This window comes from Lissotriton vulgaris, chromosome 11 (assembly GCF_964263255.1).
Source record: "Lissotriton vulgaris chromosome 11, aLisVul1.2, whole genome shotgun sequence".
In the NCBI taxonomy this organism is placed as follows: domain Eukaryota; kingdom Metazoa; phylum Chordata; class Amphibia; order Caudata; family Salamandridae; genus Lissotriton; species Lissotriton vulgaris.
This window is the reverse complement of record NC_141699.1, coordinates 644,589,478-644,615,416: the sequence shown is the minus strand read 5'-3', so window position 1 is coordinate 644,615,416 and position 25,939 is coordinate 644,589,478.

The following is a 25,939-nucleotide window of genomic DNA, read 5'->3' as shown; positions in this document are numbered from 1 at the left end:
ACACTCACTGGTATCCTTAAAAGTCTCCTAGATCCTCTCTTCCTTAAACTAGACTCTATAGAGGCTAGACATCTAGCTATAGAAAGACTAGGTGGCAGTGGTGGCGACCATATAGGGCCAAGAGTAAGCTCACATGGAGGACATGTGGATAATGCTGGGACTTCTCATTCCCCTATTGCTTCAACTACTATGGCCCCTACTCCAACAATAGCTCCCACTAGTGAAAATATAAGTACAGTCCCGGTCCCACAGTCTGTCCCTTTACCCCTTCCTAGGCAACTGCCTCCGGTACCAACTGTAAGGCGGTCGAAGCTACCTGCTCCGGCCAGTTCACACGGCCATTAGAGACCAACGAATGAAACAGCTAGATGCCCAATTTGGCCAGCTAGTTCCAATAATCGGCGTAAAGCAGTTAACCTACCACCAGAGGCGGCAGCCTACACTATGATCCTGATGGGGTACCAGAACTCACCAGTGACGCGGTAGAATCTTATGATTCTCTACGCAATAAGGTTATCAGCTGGTTAAATATCCAAAGGCCCTTACCACCTAATCTCAGAGGAGAGGTTCTTATGGTTACAAGGGTCCCGTGGGTTGGGTACACCGCCAAGAAAAGTGTCGGGGACTGCATAATTGTAAGTTTCAAGAGCCCCCAAGTTGCTACTTATATATGGAATTGGCTAGGGGGTTCAGGAAATACTTCTATAGAATTGGTCCCACTGTCATACTTCTACCCGAATGTATGTGATTTGACCGGGAGGAAGAACGATGGTTGGACAAGGGTTGGGTTTGCTGTCGATGGGTCAAGATACAGACCCGCCCGTAATGTCATTCCTGCCCATGGTACCTACGCACACCCGAATAGATTCAGTTGCCTTGATCAGGTTGATTGACTCCGAAAGGATGCACCCATAAGATGTACCCAAAATATCGCCAGTGTATCTGTAGGCAATACAAATGTCATCATTCGAGAAATCGACCCAACCCCTCAGGCAAACCTAACTCCTTCCTGCTTCCGGGGCCGAGCAAGTAACCTACCGGGTAATGTACCTGGACACAGTCGATCATCTGTAGTTACGTCTGGCTCAAACATATCACCTGCTGCCTCACCCCTATTAGAAACAACACTGCAAGGGCCTGCAGTTCCTTTACCAGATATTGAATCAGAGAAAATTGGGGGGCTGGGAATAAAACCTACAACCGAAACCCTAAAAGTCCTCTCCTGGAATGTGGCGGGTATTGCCAATAAATTACACACAAATGACTGGGATTATTTAGTTGGCAGTAGTGATATTTGTCTTTTCCAAGAGACATGGGCCAGGGATCCCCTGTGTAGAGTAGGGTATGCAGTCTTTGAAATTAAAGCCAGATGGAGTGGCAAAGGGAGGCCCTCGGGTAGTTTGGCAATTTGGGTGGCCAGTCACATTGGGTGTAATACGGAGAATGTTCCGACATCTTCCCAAGACATACAGTGTGTTCTACTCAGGTGGCCTAATGTGCTAAATCTGGCAATTATTAATGTCTACTCTCGCTCAGTTAGTGCGACTGCGGAATCACCAACTTTATAAGAACTATCATCATTCCTGGGTCAACTTCCTAGTGATTATAAGATAGTGATGGGTGGAGATTTTAACTGCCACTATGAACCACTGGAAGGTCTAAGGGAGGGTGCTCTTACTGCTGAAGATGACTTCTGGGGCATCCCGCCATGTCAATCCCCTTACCCCAAATCTTGGTCCCCTCTTGCAGTGCAACTCATGTCCATAACACTAAATTTTGCACTAAGGGCTTGTAATGGACGTACCCCATCCGACATCCCTTCATTGTGTACCTTCAATAGGAAGGACCATGAATCGAGGCTGGACTATATCCTTGTGGATATTGGTCTGTGGTCTAAGGTCCAAGATTTTAAGGTAATCATAAGAACAGACAGCGACCATAACGCACTTCTATTAGATATGGTGCATCCTGTACCTGCTGGTGTATCATCACCCGAAAATCCCAGTGACGATCCAGGGAATCTGATTCTTAGCTCTAACAGGCGTAGGGTAAAATGGGGGAAATTGGTTAATTCAGAAGAGAGCATAACCAAAATCTATGAATTAGCACTCCCTAAGTTCAATGATCTGGATGCACTAATTAATCAGCGCAGACCACCGAACTATAATGAGACAGTAGCCCAAATTCATGTAGACCTAGTGGGAGATCTTGGTGAGGTTTTTTATCCAGTGGTAGTCCCACGGAAGAAAAAGACCCGAACTTCTAACTGGTATAATTCTTCCTTTAGAAAGATTAAGACAGATCTAATAACCACATTAAAAGCAGATTCTGATAAGGGTAAGGTCGCTGTGCTTAGGCGGAACTATAGGGTAGCCATGGCAGAGGCAAAGTCGGAATGGGATTGGAACAGGTGGCAGGATCTCTCCCTAGCGCTAGACGCGAGGGACTCTAGAAAATTCTGGTCCCTAGTAAACATAGGCACAGGAGAACCAAAGGCTGCAGTGGAGCCGAACATTGCATCTTCTGTTTGGGAAGATCACTTTGGCAAATTGTATTAAGATACAACTGAACTTGCCAATGATGTTGACCTGGATGTTATATCCAATCCTGCAGCTGGACTAGAATTTACCCTTGGTGAGGTGGTTAGTGCAATAGAGAGATTGGCGAAGGGAAAGGCCCCGGGATTAGACATATTGCCTGGTGACCTTTTCAGACTTCATCCAGAGGTATGGGGCCCGTACTTCCTTATTTTGTTTAATTCTATCGCGGGAGGTATGGAGATCCCTAGTACTTGGATGGGGGCAGAGATAGTGCCCATCTTTAAAAAGGGCTCTCCTCTCCTCCAGGCCAACTTCAGGCCGATCAGCCTCATAGATGTCCCCCAAAAACTATTTTCCGCCTTCTCCTGGACCAGCTCCTGGACTGGATGGAGGAAAATGAAATTCTGAGTCCCCTCCAGGCTGGCTTCAGGAAAAACACGTCCACCATGGATCAGATATTCCGCCTCGTACTCCTCTACTGGAAAACTGTGAGGATCGAGGGGAGGAGGCTGTACATGGTGTTCGTGGACCTGAGGTCAGCCTTTGACTTGGTCCCTTGCAAGAAACTGTGGGAGGTCCTAAAGGAGCTGGGTGTTCCCGCCCATTTACTGCACGCCATAGTCAGGCTTCACACTAATAATTTTGCACAGGTCAGGTGTGGGAGGGATGGAGCGTTGTCATCCAGGTTCCCAGTCCTTAGAGGGGTAAGACAGGGTTGCGTCTTGGCGCCGACCCTGTTCTGCCTCTACGTTAACAGTGTCATATCCCATCTCGACAGTGTTAGGGACAACGACGCTCCCTTTTTGGCAGGCATGAGGGTACCGGCTATCATGTTCGCCGATGATACCCTCCTGCTTTCCAAATCACCGATGGGGATCCAGCGGATCCTAGATGGTTTTGGGCTGTTCTGTAGACAATATGGTCTAGAGATCAATACAGAGAAGACCAAATTCATGATATTTAATCCCTCCCCTAAAACCAGACCTAATCCATCCCTGGGCTCAGCGAAACTGGAAAGGGTAAAAACCTTCCAGTATCTGGGTGTAACCCTACATGAGAACCTATCCTGGGAGCCACAAATAGCAAAATCCCGGCTCAAGCTTAGTCAATTGTCCGGTGCAATTTTGAAGGTTGCAAATACTTCTACTTATAAACCCATTAGCCCGGCAATAGAAATGTACAAAACTCAGCCAAAGCGGCCGCTTCTTATGGTAGAGAGTTATGGGAGTACAAAGCAGGGGTAGAACTTCTCAGTGTAGAAAACAATTTCCTTAGACGCCTCTTAGCCCTCCCCCGTGGCACACCCCTGCTCCCCTTGAGACTTGATGTGGGTCTTCCCTCTATAGCTGAGGATCTCGAATTAAAGCCTTTGAGATTCTGGCACAGGCTTTGGACCACTAGCGAGCTTGTTCATTACAGGCAAGACCTCATACATGTAATGAACTTGAATAAGCGTGACAGAATTCCTTGGTTGGTTTTCATTAAGAAAGAACTGTATCGCCTGAGACTCCAGGAGTTATGGGATGTTCCTGAACAAGGCTGCCAAAGGGTCTCTCGTAAAAAACTGGTGGAGATACATAAGGAAAAAAGTTTATCTACTCAGGTATCTGCACCCAATAACGACACCTTAACAGATCGATTTTTGGTTCCAAAAATTCTTATAATTTTGAAGGTTTTATGGACATCATTTTCCCCATTTGAGCACGGAAACTGTTCATCCAATGGAGGTTAGGCACCCTGCCTATCAAAACTTTTACCTGTAAATGGACAAAGAGTGATGATAAAATCTGTCCGGGGTGCGCTGATCATGATGAGGAGGAAATTCATTTCTGTTCTTCTGCCCAGCCTACAATAGACCTAGGAAATATTGGCTTGTGCCACTGTGCAGGAATTTGGGCATAAGGAGCCATTTGCATTCCTATAGAATACTGAAAACCAGCACTCTGCCTCACATAGTCTTTGCAGTTGCCAAATACATACTGGCCATGTGGCAGATAAGAAATAAACTCCTAAAAGTCTGACCACTGATATGAACTGTAAAGTATTCCATCTCAGGAACAGATTCCCAAGGAATTCAATTTTCATGTAATGTTTTTTAAACTAGGGAATGTTCTTTTTAAATGTCGAACGTTTTAAATGTTGAATGTTTTTATTGTATCTTTTATGGTCTAAATGACCGAAATAAAGAATTTTTGGATTGGATTGGATAACCGCGCTGATTATTACGAGGCAGATACGCTTGCTGCAAAAGAACCTTTGTCTTCAACTCTTTAGTCTTTTTATGGGCTCTATCTTTCTCGTCCTTATCCCTATTCTCGTAGTACTGTGCAGTAGCCAAAATCTGTGCTGACGACGAAACAGCCCAAGCACTCTCAGAATCCTTCAACTTAGTGCACAAATCTGGAAGCAAATTATGCACGAACTTATCAACAAACAATCATTGACCACCTTCCGTACTCATGTCCTGGCCACTATGGTCGATAAACGTCTCTTCAAACCTAGTGAAGAAATCGGACACACTTTCGTCTTTCTTCTGCTTACATGCAGACAATTTGTCCCAGTTTACACGCATAGCAGGCATCAACGTCTTCATGTAATTAATAATCCTACCGGGGAGTTCTGCAACTAAAGGCTCAGGTTTAGCACCACCAACTTGTCGACCACCTGCAGCACCTATATTAGCACAAGTATCACCTAATTTCTGTGCATGATCCGTATGACGAATCAATCCCCATAAAGGCTGTGGAACTACATTCCCAAACAACATGTCTATGTCGGCTAAATTCATAACACATGAGTCTGCAGTCTGGGATAATTCCTTATAGTACCCTGCAGGATTTTTACGTGGATCAGACAAAGTCTGCTTAAGGGCCAAGACTTCAACTCGCTTCCATGGAACATGTACCCAAACACGCTGAAAATGTGGCAGAATAGGTGGATTAGCGGCCACATCTCCCGCTCTCCAAACTGGGGGAACCTCTCTCATCGGATGTTGACGCACTGTCCTCCTAACAGAAGAATCAGGCTCAAACAACGGCTGAGAAGGAGACTCACTCCAAAACGACAACAATGTCGCAACTGCCCTTTCAACGTCGAGACCCACTATAGTTCCCTTCGCAAACTCGGACTGTACGTGGAACAACTCAGACGGAGTCTGTCCCAAATCACTATCTTCCCATTCTTCACGAAGGAAAGTACACATCTTCTTGAAAACATATCTCTGCTTTGGTGCTTCCCATTGATGGAAGACATCCATAACAGACTCTAAATTATATCTTAAAGAATGAGTCACCCATTTACGCGCTAAATGATCCAATACTTCCCGCTCATCGGGACCAGGCAGTTGGCTACGCAACTGTGTACGCACCAAAACAGAGTCATACCCAATGACCCAAAGAGAGGAGAAAAGAGACCAGTAACAGTATCAGTCATTCTCTGTCGAACAGAAGGAGAAGTTGACATAAGAACAGGAGACAAAGCAGACTGAGAGGAAACCAACGTAGGAACATAACAGACGAAGTAGCAAGTACAGGAGACAAAGTCGTAGGAGTTGGAGACGGAGCAGGTAGCAAAATCGGCGGGCCTGGAGAAGGCTGCACCAAAGGAATAGGAGCCAACTGAAGAGGAGCTGGCGGTTGTGTAATAGCAGGAAGCAAAGCAACCAGAGGTTGCACAACTAAAGGTTGCGGAGGTGCTGTAGCACTCTGCACATAAGGGGGTGGCGAACTCAACAAATGTGACATCAAAGGATCTTTCTCAAGATCCTTTGTTGCACCTTGCTGTTGAGGTGGCAAAGCTGGATAACACTTATCAATCGCCATTTTACGTTGCCTGTGCAACTGCTCACTCGCTTGTTCTTCTTCGTTATCGAGCACAAAATCGAACCAGGAGGTTCGAACGAAATCCCTGAATATGCAGTGTATCCATCAATCGAACATGACAAAAACACTCGTACAGACCGCACTCGTTATTTGCGGTTCGCTGATACCAAAATCGTCTTGATACGACAACCTTTATTGAACGGGTTCAGAATCATGGAACCTCATGTCCAGTAAGGAGTTGGGCCTGCTGACCGATGCTGGAGAAAGCGAGGGGTTTGGTGCCGTCATGGGGCATGCAGCATTGGCCAACAACTTGGGTGGATTCAGGTTTGACTACCAAGATAGGTTTCTTGGAACTTTTCCCCATCTTGAAGGCATTGACCATATGGCCAGACCAGCTTCGCAACTAATAATTTTTTGATCTGACAAAATGACTGTTGTGGAGTACATTAACCAGCAGGAGGCTAAATATAAGATGATACTGAGGCAGTTTAAGGAGATAGTGCTCCAATGCATGACACTTAATGTGTTGTATAGGGCCAAGCATGTCCCAGGGGTGCTGAATAATGCTGCTGATGCTCTGTCTCATTTCAAGATTCAGGTGTTCAGGTCCCATCACACAGAAGCAGCGGGAGCCCCAACGCCATTTCCAGACCGTCTGTGGCAACTTGGTGCCAAAGTCTATCATACCCTGTGGCAGCCAGTCTAGCACCAAGGGCAAGGGAAGCTTATGAGGGGGCATTTAGCACCTATTGTTCTTTCCTCTGGGAAGAATGAGAAGGGGTGTGGCATGAACCTTCCACTATCCTGTCATTCTTTGGAGCATTAACAGAGGAAGGCACTCCGCAGCTTGCGCATGATGCCAAACAGCAGCAATTTCCTTATTTGCAAAAATGCGGGGCCACCAGGATCCAACAAGCAGTTTCATAGTACAGAGGGCTCTGCTGGGATGGCAACACTTGCAGGAGTCCCAGATGGATGTCCAGCACCCCATTGGCATAGGCACACTGGACCTCATTTCTGAAAAGTGACGCATCGCTGCGTGAAAACTGCGATGCGTCACTTTTCATTGCACCCTCCTTGCGACATGCTGGATGTGTCATATTTACAGTATAGACATCATGTCTACAGACAGTATTTCTGACGTATCTGTAGGTGCAAAAATGACGCATTGCTGGAGTGTGTCACAAAAGTGATGCAACTCCATCAATGGGCCATTGAACATGGGCAAGTTCCATGTGAAATGTGCCTGCGTCAGTCTTACGCCTGCTGTGAGCCCACAAAAAACTAAAAAAAGGAACTTGAAAGATGACCAAACAGATCCAAACATTCTCAGCAATTACAATATATTAGCATCCATAGAGCAATATTTAGATATTCCAAGGTGTTATGCTTTGGTGTTACGATGCAATGCAAATAGCATAAATAAGGAGGATGGGTGAGGAAACACCAAAATTAAATATGGTGGATGGCCTGAAGAAAACTATCCCACGATCTAGGTCGCCAACTCAGGCGGTAATGGGAAAATGTCAAGACACAAAAGTCTACTGACAAGGTACAGCTACAGTGCAATCCCGTATCAGTGAAGGGCAGGGAAAACCTATTGACTGGTGGGAAGCAGCAGCAGCTGTGGCCACTTCACTCACAGAAAAGGGAACGCTTTGTTTTGACATATTGCTAAAGGATTTAAATGAGGCCTGTGATATTGGTAATACTGGATGAGGATTTAGTGATCCCAGTACTCTTGCATATGCGAGAACTGCGCAGGTTAATAAAAACATGAACCACATTAACACAGAAGAGCTATATGATTAGACACTTTATTGAGCCTTTGGGCCTATTTCCTGTTCCTGGACAGCCCAACTCTATCCAGTCAATACAATCACACAGTAGTATCAAGTATGAACAATTTGAAAAAGGATGAAACTCAAGTAAATGTATCAGGAGCCATGGTCGTTCTACATTTGACATGTAGGTAAACAGACCACCTGGAAACAACCCCATGGTGTTAGAAAAGGGGATTTCTAGCTGGAAGAGGTATGCACCTTGTCCAATTAGAGACCCTTGCTTCTAGCCTGGATAAGGGAGCTACACACTTAGGTAACCTGTGCTCACCCACTTGGTAGCTTGGCACAAGCAGACAGGGTTATCCCAAAGGCAATGTATAAAGTATTTGCACCCAGACACACAGTAACAAAGTGAAAATACGACAAATGTACACCACACCAGTTTAGAAAAATGAAGTATCTTTAAATAAACCAAACAAATAGGACTTTTAAAAGGTTTCAAGCAATTCTGTCAATAGAAAGCTATGGATGTGTGATTTTACACAATGTACCTTCAAATGCATCAAAATTCACAAGTCCAAACCACTGCAGAGAAGGGAAACATCGGAAAACACAGGAATGCGTCAGTTCCTGAGTCCTTGGGGAGGAGATGCAACAGTTCTGCTGCAAGCAAGAGAAGTGATGTGTCGAGTCCTGACTGTAGGGGGAAGTGATGCATCGATTCCAAGATGGTTCTAGTCTGCATTGGAAACCTTGCCACACAGGTGTGATGCATGAAAATCTGGGATGCACTGGACTGGAGGTCGATGTGGCTGCGGCAAACAGGTGCTGCATCAATTTCTCCAAATGTGGTCCCACGATGCGTTGATTCTTTGATTCTTTGAACCACACAGCAGGGCTTGGGTTGGAGTCAGTGCGCTGATCTCGGATTTCAGAGGTCGGTGCACTGGGCTCAGTGTGCAGCAGATTTTTCAGCCGCTGGAAGGCGCTGCATCAATACTTTGGCCGCACGATGGAGGTGCGTGAAAATTCTTCCCACATGGCGGTGATGCGTCAGAAAAACAGGTGCTAGAATGGCGATGCATCGGTTTTCGTGGTTTCTCCAAGCTTTTTCAGCTCCCAGCAACAGGAGCAACCTGCAGAGGCCCAGACCTGGAACAGGCACCTCCTGGGAGGTCAGAACTCCCAGCTGTAGAGTTTAAGGAAGCTGGTGGTAAAGTCTTTGTGTTCCTGAGACTTCAGAAAAGGAGGCAAGCATACACAAACCCTTGGAGATTCTTCACAAGCAGGTTTACAGCAAAGTTCCAGGCTTTGTCCTCTCCTTGGCAGAAGCAGCAACTCCTCCTAACAGCTCTTCAGCTCTTCTTCTGTGGCGGAGGTTCCTCTTGTTTACAGAAGTAATCTAAAGCTCTGGGGTTTTAGGTCTAATATTTATACCCCATTTTCACTTTGTAGTCTTGGTTGTAAGAGTCTCCATGTTCAGCAAAAAACAGTTCTGTCCTCTCTGGCCCAGCTTCACTACAGGAGATGGATACAGCATTGTTCAGAGCAGACACAGCCTATTCAGGTGCTAGTGAAAACTCTTCCCACCACTCTAAATGCTGAAAGCTCCATTCAGCATGGCTAAGAGTCAGCCAGGAAAGGCAGGACACTCATCATCCCCCTTGTGACTGTCTAGAATGAATGCATATCCCCAGCTCCTGTCACTCCAAAACCAGACCGTGAATACAAAAACAGGCAGAGGCACACAGGATGGTTAAACAAGAAAATGCCCACTTTTTAAAAGTGGCATTTTTAAACACACAATGTAAAACCACCTTCACTAAAATGTGTGTCATTAACTTCTGAATTCTCCATCTTGTCCCAATGGAAAGTTACACTTGTACAGTGTTACAAGGCAGCTCCCATGTTAACCTATGGGTCAGACAACCTTTCAATAGTGAAAAACGAAATGCACAGTATTTCACTATCAGGACATGTAAAACACAGCAGCACACATCCTACTTTTCACATTCAATGCACCCTCCTCATGGGGCTACTTTGGGGCTACCCGAGGGGTGCTTTATATGTAAGAAAAGGGAAGGTGAGGGCCTGGCAAGTGAGTGCATGCGCAGACACTGTAGTTGCAGGTCTGAGGCAAATTTGCAGGGCTACTCCTTTGGGTGGATCCACCAGTGCTTTAGGCCCACTAGTATAATTTGATTTAGAGGGCCTGGCACACTTAGTGCACCTTACAAGGGACTTACCAGTAAATCAAATATGCCAATTATGGATAACCAATCAAAATTACAACTTGCACAGGAAGCCCTTGCACTTTGCACTGATCACCAGGGTCAAAGCACCCAAAGCAATTAAGCCAGCAAAAACAAAATCAAGCACAGTCAAAAAATGCAGGAGGTAGAGGCAAAAAATCGCCAAGTCTAACACAAGTAGTGAAAGTGAAAACAAAACTGTTGGGCACCTGATGACTAAAAGTATCCCAATTGTGTGTGCCAGAATATTTTAAATATTATAAAACATAAACAAGACACACAATCAAACCAGTAGCCCTGTGATACTTTTATAATAAAAGACTTAAACACCTCAAGTGGAAGGTTAGAAACTTGATGGCAATAGTCTTCTGTGGGAAAGTGGCTGCCGGGGGGGGGACCTGCTCCGGCACTCTTTAGGACGAGCCATGAGCACAGTAGTCAACCTGAGCACTGAGGAAGTGCTTCTTGGGAAGGCAGAAGCAGGATAGAGCATTGACCTTAGTAAGTGCTAAACAGACTTCGAACTAGGACTATCAGGTGAAACTATGGTACTTTGAATGTAATTCCATTTATGTATCATGTAGTGGGTAATGAAATAAAATATGATCACTAGCTTGGTGAGGAACAGTGGAGTGTTTTATTTTAGGTTTTTATGATATGCGCTTACATCCAAAGGATGAGTGAATGAAAGTGCACTTATAAAGCTCAATGTTACTCCGTATAGTGTCCTTGCACTGTATCAGGGACTGAGGCAGACTTACGCTTGTTTACAACAGAGCCAGGTCCTAAGGATCTTTCTGAAAAATGAGGTATCAGAGATAATCCGAAGTTTAGAAGGCAGTTTATTCCAGGTGGATGGCCCTAGAAAGGAGAATAATCTGACTCTGGTCCTAGAGAGACAAATCCTAGGAATTTTGGCCAGAAAAGCATTGGCAGAGCGATGGCATCTAGAGGGAACATAAAAACTAATCTTTGCTCTGAGATATCTGGTTCCAGTCTGATAAGGGCCATGTGAACCAGAACAAGAGTATTAACTAGAAGTCTCTTTTATGGGAAGCCTGTACAGATCCCACCAGTGAGCGGATACAGAGGATCTCAGTGGCAAACCCAAAAGTGCGAGCAGCTGCCTTCTGGACCACCTCTGATTTGTTGATGAGCTAATCCAGAAGGCCCAAATACAAGGAACTGCTGTAATCATGCCTTACAGAGATCAGAGCTTGCACCACCTGTTTCTTGCCAGTAAAGGATAGGAAATGCAAAAATGCCCTTAGAACTCGCAGGAGACCAAAACAAGTACCTACTACAGCATTGATTTGAAATACAGAGGAGAGATGGTCATCAAGTTTGATACCTAAATTCTACACAGAAAGATGGGAAAAGACAGTTTATGGTTAAAATTCATTCAGGAACCAAAAGCTGTAATGGAATGGTGGGTTTTCATTTGCTTCCAAAAAGATCTAATTATTCTATGATGATGAAGACCAGAGGGACAGAGTTCCAAAGACAGAAGCTATGCTAGTTAAAAAAGACCTTCCCTCGATCCATTCAGCCTTGGCAGATGTAGTGCGAGATGTTGTTGATTTACATAGGATCAGCTTTGGGTTGGAGCATTCAATAGTGCCAGGAACATTGTTGATAGTACATGAGAGTCTGAGGTGAAAATGCTGCCCAGATTGCTGTTAAATTGTTGGTCAAATTTGAAATAACTATTTGAAAGAACTGCAGACTACATTGTCAAATAAGGCGTTCTAGTGCATGAGTCGATATGCGCCCAGAGTGTATGAACATACTAGGCCACGTGTGTACACCAGCAAAGCACTATGTCACAAATGTTGCGGCCCATGAATATATAATAATTCAGAAATCAGGATCTCAACTTGTAGGTGATACCATGTAGGAGGAGAATGATGATCACTAGTAGCCTTTCACCAGCTATACCATCACCTGCACAAGGAAACAGAAGCAGGTCATCAGTAAAATTCTTAACACCTGTTCCTACTACAGCTCGCAGCCCATTGATGCCACCTGCATGGTCTTAGTTGCCCCCTAGAACCTCCAATGCCATTAGTTCTGTTACTGGTGGGATCTCCTCCACCCCCTGGCTCTGCTGGGACCTCCACCATGACTACATCCATTACTGATTGCACCATCCCTTAAACACTGCCATCTCGTGAATTGCCCTGCCTCTGCTGCCACTGCTTTATAACCCTTGTTACTGATACCTTTATGACCTTTGGAGTTTCAGCCCAGCCTTTTGAACCTGCAGCTAGAGGCCAGCTTGTTCCCCTCATGCAGTGATCAGCAGAGTATGAAGCAGGGAATATGAACTCTTGGAATGTATGTCAGATGATGTATCAGATGCAAGGTGACCAGAAACAGAAGTAATACGGCTGCCAGGACATCTACCACGTTTTTGATGGAGTGCCCTGTCTGGCAAACTTGAAAGTCGCGGATGACCCATCTGCCTTAGTCACATCTACTCATAGCAAAATCTTTATGAATCAAACCTAGTGTGTTTTGTAATGTTAATTTGTGGCTGGGAGCAGCAATAATAAAGAGATGTGTTTATACTATATAGCTCTTTTATTCTTCAATATTAGCTAGGTCTTCTCTATTCAGGCTAGAAGACAACAAACTGCCAGATAGTTCACAGTGGTTTCAGAAAGTGTTCCCTAATTCTTTAACACAATTAAGAAAACACTCAATTAATAAGGCATGTGGCATTTTAGAAAGTAGGCACAGTTGTCTGAGGAAGCAACACTTTTAACATCTAATCCATTATTGCACGTTATACTTCCTGTATGGATTTTCAGAGAATTGAAAAGCTGCAGCTAGTTACAGTAGAAGATGTCACACAATATACCCACCCTCATCGGATCATCTCACCTCCCTCTGTTTTCCCAAAGTGAAAAACAAGTCCCCCTCGAAAGCCTTTAGCGCCCCTTAATTTATAGCCAACAGCCAAACTATTAGCGATCATGTTATCTTCGGTTTCAATGGAAGACTTGACATCACCCCAGGCATCATCATCTCAGAACAACTAATATTGATAAACAATAAACAAATCAACATTACAGCTAAGTGGATAACTGCTGTGTCCAAGAGGACACACATAAACAATTCATGGTGTCGTGAGTCAGACCCAGACCATAATTGCACAGTTCCACAATAAGGATTATAATTAATTAGTGCTCACCCTGTGAGGTTTCTCATTAACCTCTAATCAGCAAACCTAATTGGCTCGGAACTCAAAGAAATGCAAAAATCTGCACCCAAAAGTTAATGGCCTTTTATGGATGCAGATGTACTAACATTTGGAATTGACAAACATTTGCTGGCTACTACAGGAAATGTACAAGGAGTGCTCCTGAAACGTTTGCGAATTCCATTTTCACATAGGCAAAAATATGGGCATGTGAAAAGGCATGTGTTAGTTTGGCTTACACACATGCAAATGGCCTTACTTCTGAGGACAAAACCACTTTTAATTTTGCTCTTAGAGAGCGATTGACATTCACAACAATTTTTACCACGTCAATTTATTTATGAACACCTCAGGACACCCCCACGCCGCACGGCCCACCAGCTGTAGGCGAGTCTGTGCCCCAGCACCTCTGGTCCGCCCGTGACCTCGGTGCCCCCTCGCTGCTGCTGCTCGTCTCCCTTCCGTCTGCCCTCCTGTGCTTCTGCATTATTTTCGTTCTGTTTTGAATTGTATTGCACTGTAATTCTCTATTTGCTCGTTCTTCCTTCCGTCTGCCCTCCTGTGCCTCTGTATTGTTTCGTTTGGTTTTGTATTGTATTTGCCCTGTAATTCTCTATTCCTGTTTGTAGGTTTAGCGATCGCCGCTGGTTCCTCCTGTGTGACCCCCCCCTCCGCTCCCCGCTTCCCTCCGCTGCTCCATCGCGGCCCGCCCCTTTTTCTTGCAGTGTCCCCACTGGCCGCCCCGCTCCCGCCTCCCAGCTGATCCTCCCTCCCACTTCGCCTTAAATTGAGACCGCGCGTATGCGCATCGGGCACGCCGATTGTGCGCCGAAGGCGCGCCATAGGCAAGCCCGTCTACGCCCGTCCGCGCCTGGACCACGCCCAGCGCCAGGTCCCCTGGCCCCCGTCGTCACCAGACCACGCGACGGACTTACGATGCCGCCACCCTCACCGCACTCAATGCCGGCCGAACCCCCGCCTGCTACCAAGCCACCCCGAAACAAACCCACGGACCCTTCACCTGCCAAGCCTGCAAATTCAACTGCCTTCAGACCTGCACCACACCCGACAAGTCGATCTCCAGCAGCAACCACCTCAAGTGCATCCTTCTCAACACCCGCTCCGTCCACAGACACGCCGTCGAACGCTGGAACCAGCTTGACACAACATCACCAGACATAGCCTTCCTCACAGAAACCTGGTTGAGCGCCTCCTCAGCGCCGGACATCGCCATAGCCATCCCGGACGGATACAAGATCACCAGGAAGGACCGCGTCAACCAGACTGGAGGAGGCATCGCCATCGTACACAAGAACACCATCCGCATCTAGACCAACCCCGACGACACCTTCACCGCCGCCGAACACCTCCACTTCCAGATACACACCGACCCCAAAACCACCCTCAGAGGCACCCTCATCTACAGACCCCCGGGACCACGCACCCAATTCAGCGAAGACATCGCCGACTTCATCAGCCCGCACGCCCTCCCCTCCGCTGACTACATCCTCCTAGGGGACCTCAACTTCCACCTGGAGAACAACAAAGACAGCAACACCACCACCCTGCTGGACAACCTCGCTAACCTCGGACTCAAGCAACTGGTGAACACCCCCACCCACTACGCTGGCCACACTCTTGACCCCGTCTTCTCCTCCAGCAAACACATCTCCTTCAGCCACTCCACCGGACTCCATTGGACTGACCACAGCTGCATCCACTTCAGTTTCAGAAGACCCACGACCCACTACCACCCGCAACAGATCCCTCGCAGGAGCTGGAGCAAGATCACCACCGAGCAGCTCGCCACCTCCCTCCGCAAGAACCTTCCCGCCAGCACAACGGACCCCAACGAAGCAGCCAACAACCTCACACAGTGGCTCACCAACTGCGCAGAAGACCTCGCACCACTGAAGAACCCTCCCAGCAGACCTGGCAGCAAGAGAGCCCCCTGGTTTACCAACGAACTCAAGACCTCCAAGAGGAACTGCCGCACCCTCGAGAAAGCCTGGCGCCATGACCAGACCACAGACAACATGACGGCCCTCAAGCACACCACCCGCAAACACCACCAGATAATCCACACCACCAAGAAGACAGCATTCAAAGATCGACTGGACAACAACTCCCACAACAGCAAGGAACTCTTCAGCATCGTCAAAGAGTTCTCCAACCCCAGCGCCGGAAACAACGACATCACTCCCTCGCAAGACCTCTGCGACTCACTCGCCTCGTTCTTCCACCGCAAGATCGCGGATATACACAACAGCTTCGGCGCACCAACAATGCACCCAAATACCGAAGCAATGCCCCCCACCACCACCATCTACGCCTGGACCCTGGTCAACACCGAAGACACCACCCGCATGATGAACACCATCCTCTCCGGATCACCAACCGACCCCTGCCCCCACCACGTCTTCAACAAGGCCGACTTTATCATCGCTCCCCAACTCCGGGACATCATCAACACCTCCTTCTACACCGCCACCTTCCCGGAGAGCTGGAAGCACGCCGAGCTCAGCGCCCTCCTGAAGAAACCAACAGCGGACCCCACCAACCTCAAGAACTACCGCCCCATCTCGCTCCTCCCCTTCCCTGCCAAAGTCATTGAGAAGACCGTCAACAGACAGCTTGCCGCCTTCCTCGAGACGAACGGATCCCTCGACCCCTCGCAGCCCATTTCCGAGCCAACCACAGCACCGAGACCGCCCTCATCGCAGCCACTGATGACATCAGATCCCTGCTCGACTACGGGGATACAGTGGCCCTCATCCTCCTGGACCTCTCTTCAGTGTTCAACACTGTCTGCCACCGCACCCTAGTACAGCACCTCAACAACATCGGAATCCAAGAGAAGTCACTGGAGTGGATCATCTCGTTCCTCGCCGGAAGAACCCAGAGTGTCCGACTCCCCCCGTTCAGATCCGAGACCACCGAAGTCATCTGCGGCGTACCACAAGGATCTTCACTCAGCCCAACCCTCTTCAACATCTACATGAGCCCTCTCGCAGCCATCGCACGCAAACACAACCTCAACATGATCTCCTACGCCGACGACACCCAGCTGATCCTCTCCCGCACCAACGAACCCGCCATAACCAGTCTACACGAAGGGATGAAAGAAGTCGCTGAATGGATGAAGAACAGCCGCCTGAAACTGAACGCAGACAAGACGGAAATCCTCATCCTGGGATCATCGCCCTCCGCCTGGGACGACTCCTGGTGGCCCCCTGCTCTAGGCACCACTCCCATACCAACGGACCACGGACGCAACCTGGGCTTCATCCTGGACTCCTCCCTCTCGATAACCAGACAAGTCAACGCCGTCTCCTCATCATGCTTCAACACCCTGCGCATGCTCCGCAAGATCTTCCGATGGATCCCCACCGAAACCAGGAAGACGATCACCCAGGCACTCGTCACCAGCCGGCTAGACTACGGAAACACCCTCTACGCCGGAAACACAGCCAAACTTCAGAAAAGACTCCAGCGCATCCAGAACGCCTCCGCACGACTCATCCTGACATCCACCGGCACAGCCACATCTCCAGCCACCTGAGAGACCTGCACTGGCTCCACATCAGCAAGAGGATCACGTTCAGACTCCTCACCCATGCACACAAGGCCCTCCACAACCTGGGCCCCAAGTACCTCAACAACCGTCTGACCTTCTACGCGCCCACCCACCAGCTACGATCAGCCAGCCTCGCCCTCGCCGCCGTACCACGCATCCGCAAAGCCACCGCCGGGGGAAGATCCTTCTCCTACCTGGCAGCCAAGACATGGAACTCCCTCCCGACCCACCTCCGGCTGACCCAGGATCATCTCTCCTTCAGGAAGCTCCTCAAGACTTGGCTCTTCGAGCAGTAAGCGGACCCCCCCCCCCTGCCCCCCCCGCCCCCCACCAGCACCTTGAGACCCTCCGGGCGAGTAGCGCACTATACAAATGCCGATGATTGATTGATTGATTGAACACCATTAAACATACAAATTTGTGGTTTATTTCCAATCTCACATCTGATAATTTCCTTCTGTGGAAAGGATGGAAATGTGCCACCATCCAGGGCCCGACATATTCCATTTCCAGGGTGACGAGAGAAAAAAATTGCGGTGGGAGTGCAGTGGAGGGGCAGGACCGAGGGTTGCAAAGGGGATAAATATCTTCGGGCAGAGGAAAAAAAGGAAATAGTTAAAAAAAAACATTTGCAAAAGCACTGTTGCAAATGGGTCACTTCAATTTAGTCTTCCAAGATTTAATACTTTTTGATCACCATCTGAGTCTCACTCACCGTTTTTTCATGGTAATTGGACTATGTGTATTTACCGCCAGTGCCCACCTTTTAAGATAAAGCCGCTATGATGCACCACTGGTCTGGTTACATGTGAAGACGTGTGCATACGTGTTTGTGCACATGTGCAGGCTGAACCTGAAGGACTACAGTCATGCATAGCGAGCGCCACACAAGAAACCTGCTAGTAGCAGTTTTAAACTGCAAATTAGACCTGACATAATAACCTATTTTGACTGTCCTAACCTTATTTATAAATATTGTCCATAAAGGCAGCGTGCGTGATATTTAAAAGTATGACGTGTAGGAACCAATGTTGAACATATCCCTACAGAGACAAATTCCCCAAAATTGATTTTAGTAGCAAGGCTGGCTGCTGCTATAGGGAATCATTGGACTAAATTGCTACATTTATTAAATGCTAAAATCGGATTCATAGCAGCTAGAGAAATATTTCTTCCACACAGTTTAATCATAATATGTAAATTACAATCCTTTATAATGGTAAAGTTGCATTTCAAATTATTATTTTGGAAAACCCACTTTTAGAAAATTGGTATTTTCCTACCTAAAGCTTCTGGTGCTTTCCTGTGAGTGGCCAGCTGCCTGGGCTGGCGATGTCTCTCCCACTGAGCATTATATATTGGAGCCAGACAGTAAAGAAAAGGGGCCTTGTAGAGGGGAGTGGTTCTTTCAGACAAGATGGCTGGGGAGGAGCTGTATCCTGTCCTTATTACACATCCGAGGAACCTGCTTCCAGTATACACAAAGGAACCTGAGAAGAAGCCTGTCCTTGCCTTTGTTTCACTGGACAGACCAGACACCAGTTTTAGAGTTAGCTAATGGGGTGTTCGCTGCCAACTGGCTTGCACTGAGCATAATGTGTCATTCCCAGAACATGAAGGAGAGCAAGAACCTGCACCAGGAAGGCTATGCCAGAAACACTATGGACAGCTTGAAGGACAAGCCCCCAATGCCCTAATGGACTAATGTCTCTGGGACTGATTATGAGTTTGGTGGTGCGGGAGCGGGATCAGGAGTTTTCTCCTGGGCTGGCGGCAGTTCTTTGTGGTTCCCATGGTGGTGCCTATGAAAAAGGCAGCGCAATGGTTACATCAAAATCAATACCAGCACCGCATGGACTGCTGCAGTCCATGCTATGCAGGTACTGAGGTGCATGCACACAGAGGGGCACAGCATGTGTCTCCCTGCATGCATTCTCAGGTCCAGAGGTAACAGGGGGTCCTATAGGCCCCTTTGGTTCCTCTCCACCACGTTTTTCATGGTGGTTCCACCGCCATAAAAACTGAGTCGGAGAAGAAACTCGTAATAATTTTGGTGGGTCTGCAGTGGTCCCGCCAATCATATTGCTGCCTCAAGACCGCTGCTCCACCATGAGACTGGTGGTCGGTGGACCGCCAAACTCGTAATTAGGTTCTCTGTCTGCAGCTGACCCCCAAGACTAGGTGGGTATCTCCAGGGCAGTGACACTGGCCACCTTACACACCCAGAGGACCAATTGGGTGAAGACCTGGACTTCTGTGTCCCAGCAGGAGAGGAGGAGTTCCAAGAGCCAGCAAAGGAGAAAGCTGGCACAGGAAGCCAGTAAAACTAACTCCCCACAGGGTGCACCCCCTTGAAAGCCAGGAGGCCTGTTGAAACTGCCTCAGGTAGCTAGAGCTGACTACTAGGAGCAAAAAGATCACAAGAATTGGCCCAAAGGGCCAGAGATATTCACCTGCACAGATTTTGACCACTGGCCCATGAACAAGAACAGAGCATGTGAAATGCCTCAATTCCCCCCGGTGAGAGTCAAACCCCTGGGAGGCAATAACGCACTAGTTATTTTTATTACATTGTCCAGAGAGGTGGTGTGCATGGGGGGGTCCCTTTAAAGATGTTCACTAGGCGCGGGCCGTGCATTCTTGAATTGTATTTGGGACCACATACTCCAGTCCTAAAGACAAAGACTGGGTCTTTGCACTCATTCTCAGGATCCATGAGAAACACAGACTGAAAAAAGAAGGCTGCACCCAGTGGAGCAGGAAAATCTGATGTTGGCTCCCACATCAAGGACAGAAGGCACATGGGAAGCCGGCAGAGCAGCGCAGAACAGGAGTGGACTCCCTGTGCTGCTCCAACAAAACCTGTGCCTCTGGGTTCCTCATGAGGGACTGGAATACCCTCTTAAAAAAACACAAAAACAAAAAATAATGCCGTTCAAAGCTGCTTACTTCAGCTGTGAGGCAGTAGAACCTGTTATTGAAACAGTCACTGCTCCTTAGAGGGAGTGCCACATAATACCCTGTGAAGGCTTGATTTTATCCTTATTACTTTCTTGTGGTGCCCCAAGGAAGAGCAGGGACTCTACCAATGGTTCTAAGAATGTGTTTAGGGCCCTGCAGGAATTCTGCAGCTTCCTAAATCAACTTAAAATAATTAACCCTATGATTCCTAAGTCAAAAAACGCATGACCTGAAGAGACCTTTTCATCACTTGTAAACATTTCTAAGGCTGGAATATTTGCTCTAGACCTTGGGAGTGCACGGACCTCTAGTGGTTGGTTCTATGGCAACATTTTGCGTGGCCTAAAGGTGTAAAAGTAAGACCCCACACGTTATGTTAATTTCAATGCTTTATTGACAGTATATTGCTGACAGTGGATTTATTTTCATAAACATTGCAATTCCTTTTTGACAATGATAATTGCATTTAACCACGATTAGTGATTCCAATGACAACATTTTATTTTTAAAATGTGATTGTTAATCTTTTCATATGGTAATATATTGACAAACCCAAGCAGCATGCCTATATATTGATGTGGTGACTGTTTGACAAAGCCAAGTGGCCTTCTTTATTTAAATTGCAATTCCCTTATATTGTGATGTTCTACCTAGTATAAGGGGGGCAAGTACTGTGATTTTGGGAGTCATGACCGAGTACGGGTCAAATGTGTTTTCAGAATGTCAGCAAAGGTATTTCTACCTACCTGATGTATATATTTAGTAGTGTATGTTTAATAAATGCACTTTTCCTTTTTCAAAGAAAAGGCACTGACTGGAAAATCATTTATTGAGTGTGGTTTTTGTGTGCCAGCAAATGAAGATTACTAGCCCACAGCACCTCCCCTGAATAGAATAGACTATGGACTGCTCTGTTTTGCTACCCCGAGACAGTCAAGTTCTACAATAGGTTACTTAATAAGTGATCATTGTGGACCTGTTACTTGCGCAGGATTCACATTCTGCACAATTAATAACCCAATTTCTTACAAGCACAGCTATTTTTGCAGGCCAAAATCTACATGTGTGCATTTTTATATCCACAATGGAATTCTGAAAATTTTTGGAATGTGTTGGAAATCTAAAGACATGCATAGTTGGAAACCTCCTGGTGTTGATTTCATTTTTTTTTGTATCAGGTCAAAACATGGGGCAAAATTGTTGTGTTGTGTTTTTATCACTGATAATCGTTTCTGCAGAGTTGCTGTTGATTAGCACAAACTGATTTCATGGGTTAAGCCTCAAGTATGACTTGGATGATGTGTGGACAATTCAACACAGGGCAAACAATAACACACAACATTGATGCCGGTTTTTGCACTACAGTGATTGCTGCTTTCTGTTCTTTGATGGGCGTGCTGTCCCTGCTCCTGTTCTCATTTCATCCCTACCAACATTTCCTCACCTACAACTGCAGCACTGTTTAGTTAGGCTCAGCAAATGCCCATCCGCAAGAATGAGGTAGCACAAAGTCAGTACACAAATTTAGACATCCGGGCCTGGATGGGTGAGATAACCTTGGTGCCTTATGAGCTCATTTCCTGATGCAAATTTTAGATAGAGAGGGCTTTAAATGCTATATATGGCTATTGAGGCTACTAAGGACTATAGAGATTGTCACTGATATCTTGGTATCCTGGAGGCTCCTAATGTTCTAAATAATTGCAAATCAATTAATGCAATGTTGAAATGGGATAAGAGCTAGATGTGCTTATCATAATGGTTTGCCATCTGTTGTTTGGGTGGGATGTAGTAACTTCTGTAGTAGAAGGATTTGAGTAATTGAGAAGAGCTTGATGATCTACAATGTTGAAGGCTGGAGAATATTGAGCAGAATTACGAGGTGAGGTCTTTTTTTTCCTCTTTGTACATGTGACCCTTTGAAAGAGAAGAAACATTCACCTCACTGCAATCACCCTGGTATCATGGGTATGGACTGGCAAAGGCTGGCCTCCTGCTGTTGTGAACCATTTTAGGACACTATTGTAAATTTTCCGATTCATGCCCTTATATAGGTATAAATCACTAAGTCCTTATATAGGCATAAGAATCATAACCATATTTAGTCATAGCTCATGCAGTCCAAATACGGCAGGGCTACTTCCACTAGTTCAGAAAATCTACAACGATTTCTTGGAAATCTTGGCTTCAGCCGCTAGGGACTCTCCCTTGCTCGAGAACTGACTTGTCCAAGAACTCATGGAGTTTTCAAAGAACTGAGAGTCTTTAATGACGTTATTATGTCCACCTTTACGTCAAACTTGGCAACTTCAAGGTATAAATATGCCCACACTTGCCTTAGCAAACACACAGTGGTTTGGAGCAGTTCGACTATCTACTTGCCCGATGCATCCTGCTATAGCAAGTGCTGAAGGAAGCCGGACCCTCCAACAGACGCACTGAGAGAGACGCTGTATTTTCTCCTGCCAAGAAATCCAGCTCCAGTGTTTCCAAGTTACCCTTGCGGGTTGCTGGGAAATTGATTCCTGAGCCTGACCTTCTTCATTCCAAACTAAGGTACGGAGCTGATTAGACTCTAAGAGAAATCTTGGACAGATTCTTGGCAAAAGAATACTACATTTATGCTACACCTCACTTGCTTCTTCCCTCGTACTAAGCTTAGGTTAGGTACATCGGGGTAGGCGTATTTTAGAAGCACCAGTTGAGTACTTTTAGCCTCTGTTATTTATGTATGTATTTATCTATGGTTTAGGAACCATACAATGCTCTTACAGTATTATTGTATTCTACTCTTTATACTGAATGCATTATATTTTACAACCAGTTTTACGATTGTAGCAGTTCATTTCTTATGCTTGAGAAAGAAGACTGTTCAATAAAGCCTTTTTATTGAAAATGCCCGTCTGTCTATTTCTCTGCACCTCTGGTGAAACGAAGCATGCACGATTGACTGAGTGAAATATCTATCTATTGTTTCCACGACTCTGATGATCAGTTTTATCTTGGGGAAACAAAGTTGTCATGTTTTTGTGGTTGTCAGAAACTAATCCCTTCTTGTGAATTCGAGAAAGTTTCTAGTGACCTCTGAGCTAGCTGGCACTCCCAATTAAGTCTAATATATTCGATAGAGACCTAGTCGACCTAAGTTCTACATCACATCTATAGGATATATTATTCCAATGCGCAGAGCCTATTAGGAATATAGGAACTACACTACATGGCACCCAACGTTTGGTAAGGCACTAATTTAATGCTAGAAACTAAAGTAACTCAGTCGTGCTTTTCACAGAGACCCCTTTATCCCGTAAAAACTCCAATAGACGTCTGGAGTGGGTTAAAGGATAAAATATTCGCCATAAACTGAGTATGCCGAAAAATCCTATGTATTAGTTTTGGGTTTTTTCAACGTTGAAGGATACAGTGTTCCAACATATTGTGCACCTTATCTTTATTTCCTTGAAACTTGCTCTGCAAACTTCTTGAACGAAATGTCAGACGAATACAATCCTGGGGGCAGTGAAAATGCAGTAAATGCAAACCAACCAGGTTTTGACACTACAGGTTTCCGACATGACGATGCAGATGTTATAAACATCCCAGAAAATGTGCGGAAAGCCATAGCTATAAAGCTTATAGAAAATGGCCTGTCATCAAGAGGTGGGAGAGTCATATTTGTCATAGAGGCACATGAATATCGGCAGACAGAGGTATTCTATTTATGGATTGTCTTTCCACAAGTAAATCCAACAACACATGTGTTCCACTTCTACAAGATGGAGGAACCTCCAGCGGAATACGCTCCTTTCGAGGACGTTGAAATTCCACTAACTTACCAAGAGCATCAGCTCTGGTTTAAAGGCGCCCTACAACATCAAAATCACATTACCAGGCTCAGTCCACTAGGTAGACAAGGAGCAACATGGCCGGTACTAGCAAGCTATATACCACGTCCTGACATTGAGAGAATGTCAGATGTAGAACTGTTAGCTCAGCTAAAACAATTGATTAAAATACATAGACAATTGGTACAATATGTCATGCAGACTTTAACAGTCCAACCTGCTATGAGAATTCGACAGCACACCCCTCATCAGGGGAACACAAACAGAATAACACCACAGACTATACAGTCAGTCATCGGTAAGTTGCCCGCAAAAAGGGTACAAATTCCATTCTGGTTAGCCCAGAAAATTACTCAAATAGAGGCAGTATTTCCAGATAGTACACCTCATGAGAAACACAGGATTCTAACAATCTGTTTACCAATGGGGATTGCACCACACGCGGAGAACTGTGACACTGGGGTACAGTCTTTGCTGCAATTTACACGAAAACACATGGTGTCCCGTCTATGGCGGTGATCCCAGACATTCTGAAAAAGATTAAAAATGAATACGGTCAAGAACCAGCCTTGAATCTTGGTATGAAATTACTGAAAGATTTCAAACGAGTGTCAGCTATTTTATTAGCTAACATTAAAGGTGAAGCAGCATCCGTGGCAATCCGCCAAAAATTAAAAGAACTCAATATTACTGATCAACTGTATGAACAAGCCAGAATTATTGAAAAATCCTTTGAAGAACTAGGAAGAGATAGTTTGGGAGGGAAACCTGTAAAGCCCGAATTAACAGAAAATCCCAAAAAAGTTTTTATCAAAAACAATCTAACTACTACTAAAAAGAAATGGGAAAATAGTAGACAGTCACTTCTTAAAGAGAAGCGCTCTCAGTCCAGAGGTAGATCTCCTCAAAAGGAGCACTCTGAAAAGATGTATAACCTTAGAAAGAGGGATAATTTAAGAAAAGCTGATAGATATCAAGATACTGATACACGATCCTCTTGTACCTTTCAGACTTCCTCGCAGAAATCAGAAAGAATAGGACTATCAGAACACAAAGAAGAACGCGTGAAGTCCAAAGACGATCAACACGTTCCAAAAAATAAGAAAACTCAATTCTCCAAAAAGAAGGTAGCAAGTATTAAAATCAGGCATGCCGAGGATCTTGACTACACAACTCAAGAACAGGGAGTGGGCCCAGACAATGCTGGACAGCGCAGCAGAGGTCACCATAGCTCGCAGGATCCTGAAAGATCATCTGGAGACAGTGGATCTGAATGAATGCATTCAGGTTAAAACTGCAGACACCAGGGTTAGTGTACCCCATATGTTATATGAAGTAACACTCCGGATAGAGGGGGACATAACTAGAAATATAAATGCACTCTTTTGGGAAAAACTATCTAAGGGTTATGACATTCTTCTGGCTGAAAACGACTGGCCACTTGTCAGGGAGGGCCCACATGGCGAGGAAATCAATATGCCAGCCTTCTCAAACCATATTCCTATTCATAAAAAATACACCTATGCCAGAAAATGGGCTGTGGCCCAGGCTCCAGCATTATATAAAAATCATGTGAGATGGGATGAGGACTCTCCTCACCATAAAATTCAGTTAAAAAATCAACCTACTGCTCAGAGGCAGTACCCAGTAAAGCAGGAAGCTAAAGAATTGGTCAGGGAGATCTTAGATCAACTTGAATACCAAGGGGTGATTGAAACATGCACCTCGTCCATGAACAATCCTTTGTTTCCTGTCTCCACACCAGATGAATCATATCGTCTAGTTTTGGATTACAGACATTTAAACTCTTGTTGCAAAACGTTTGCAGTACAAAATGCACACAGTGCAGCACTGATGAATAACATCGTTCGCAAAAAATACAAAACGACAAACATTTCAAACGGTTTCTTCTGTCAAAATATCACACCAGAAAGCAGGTATTTGATTGCTTTCT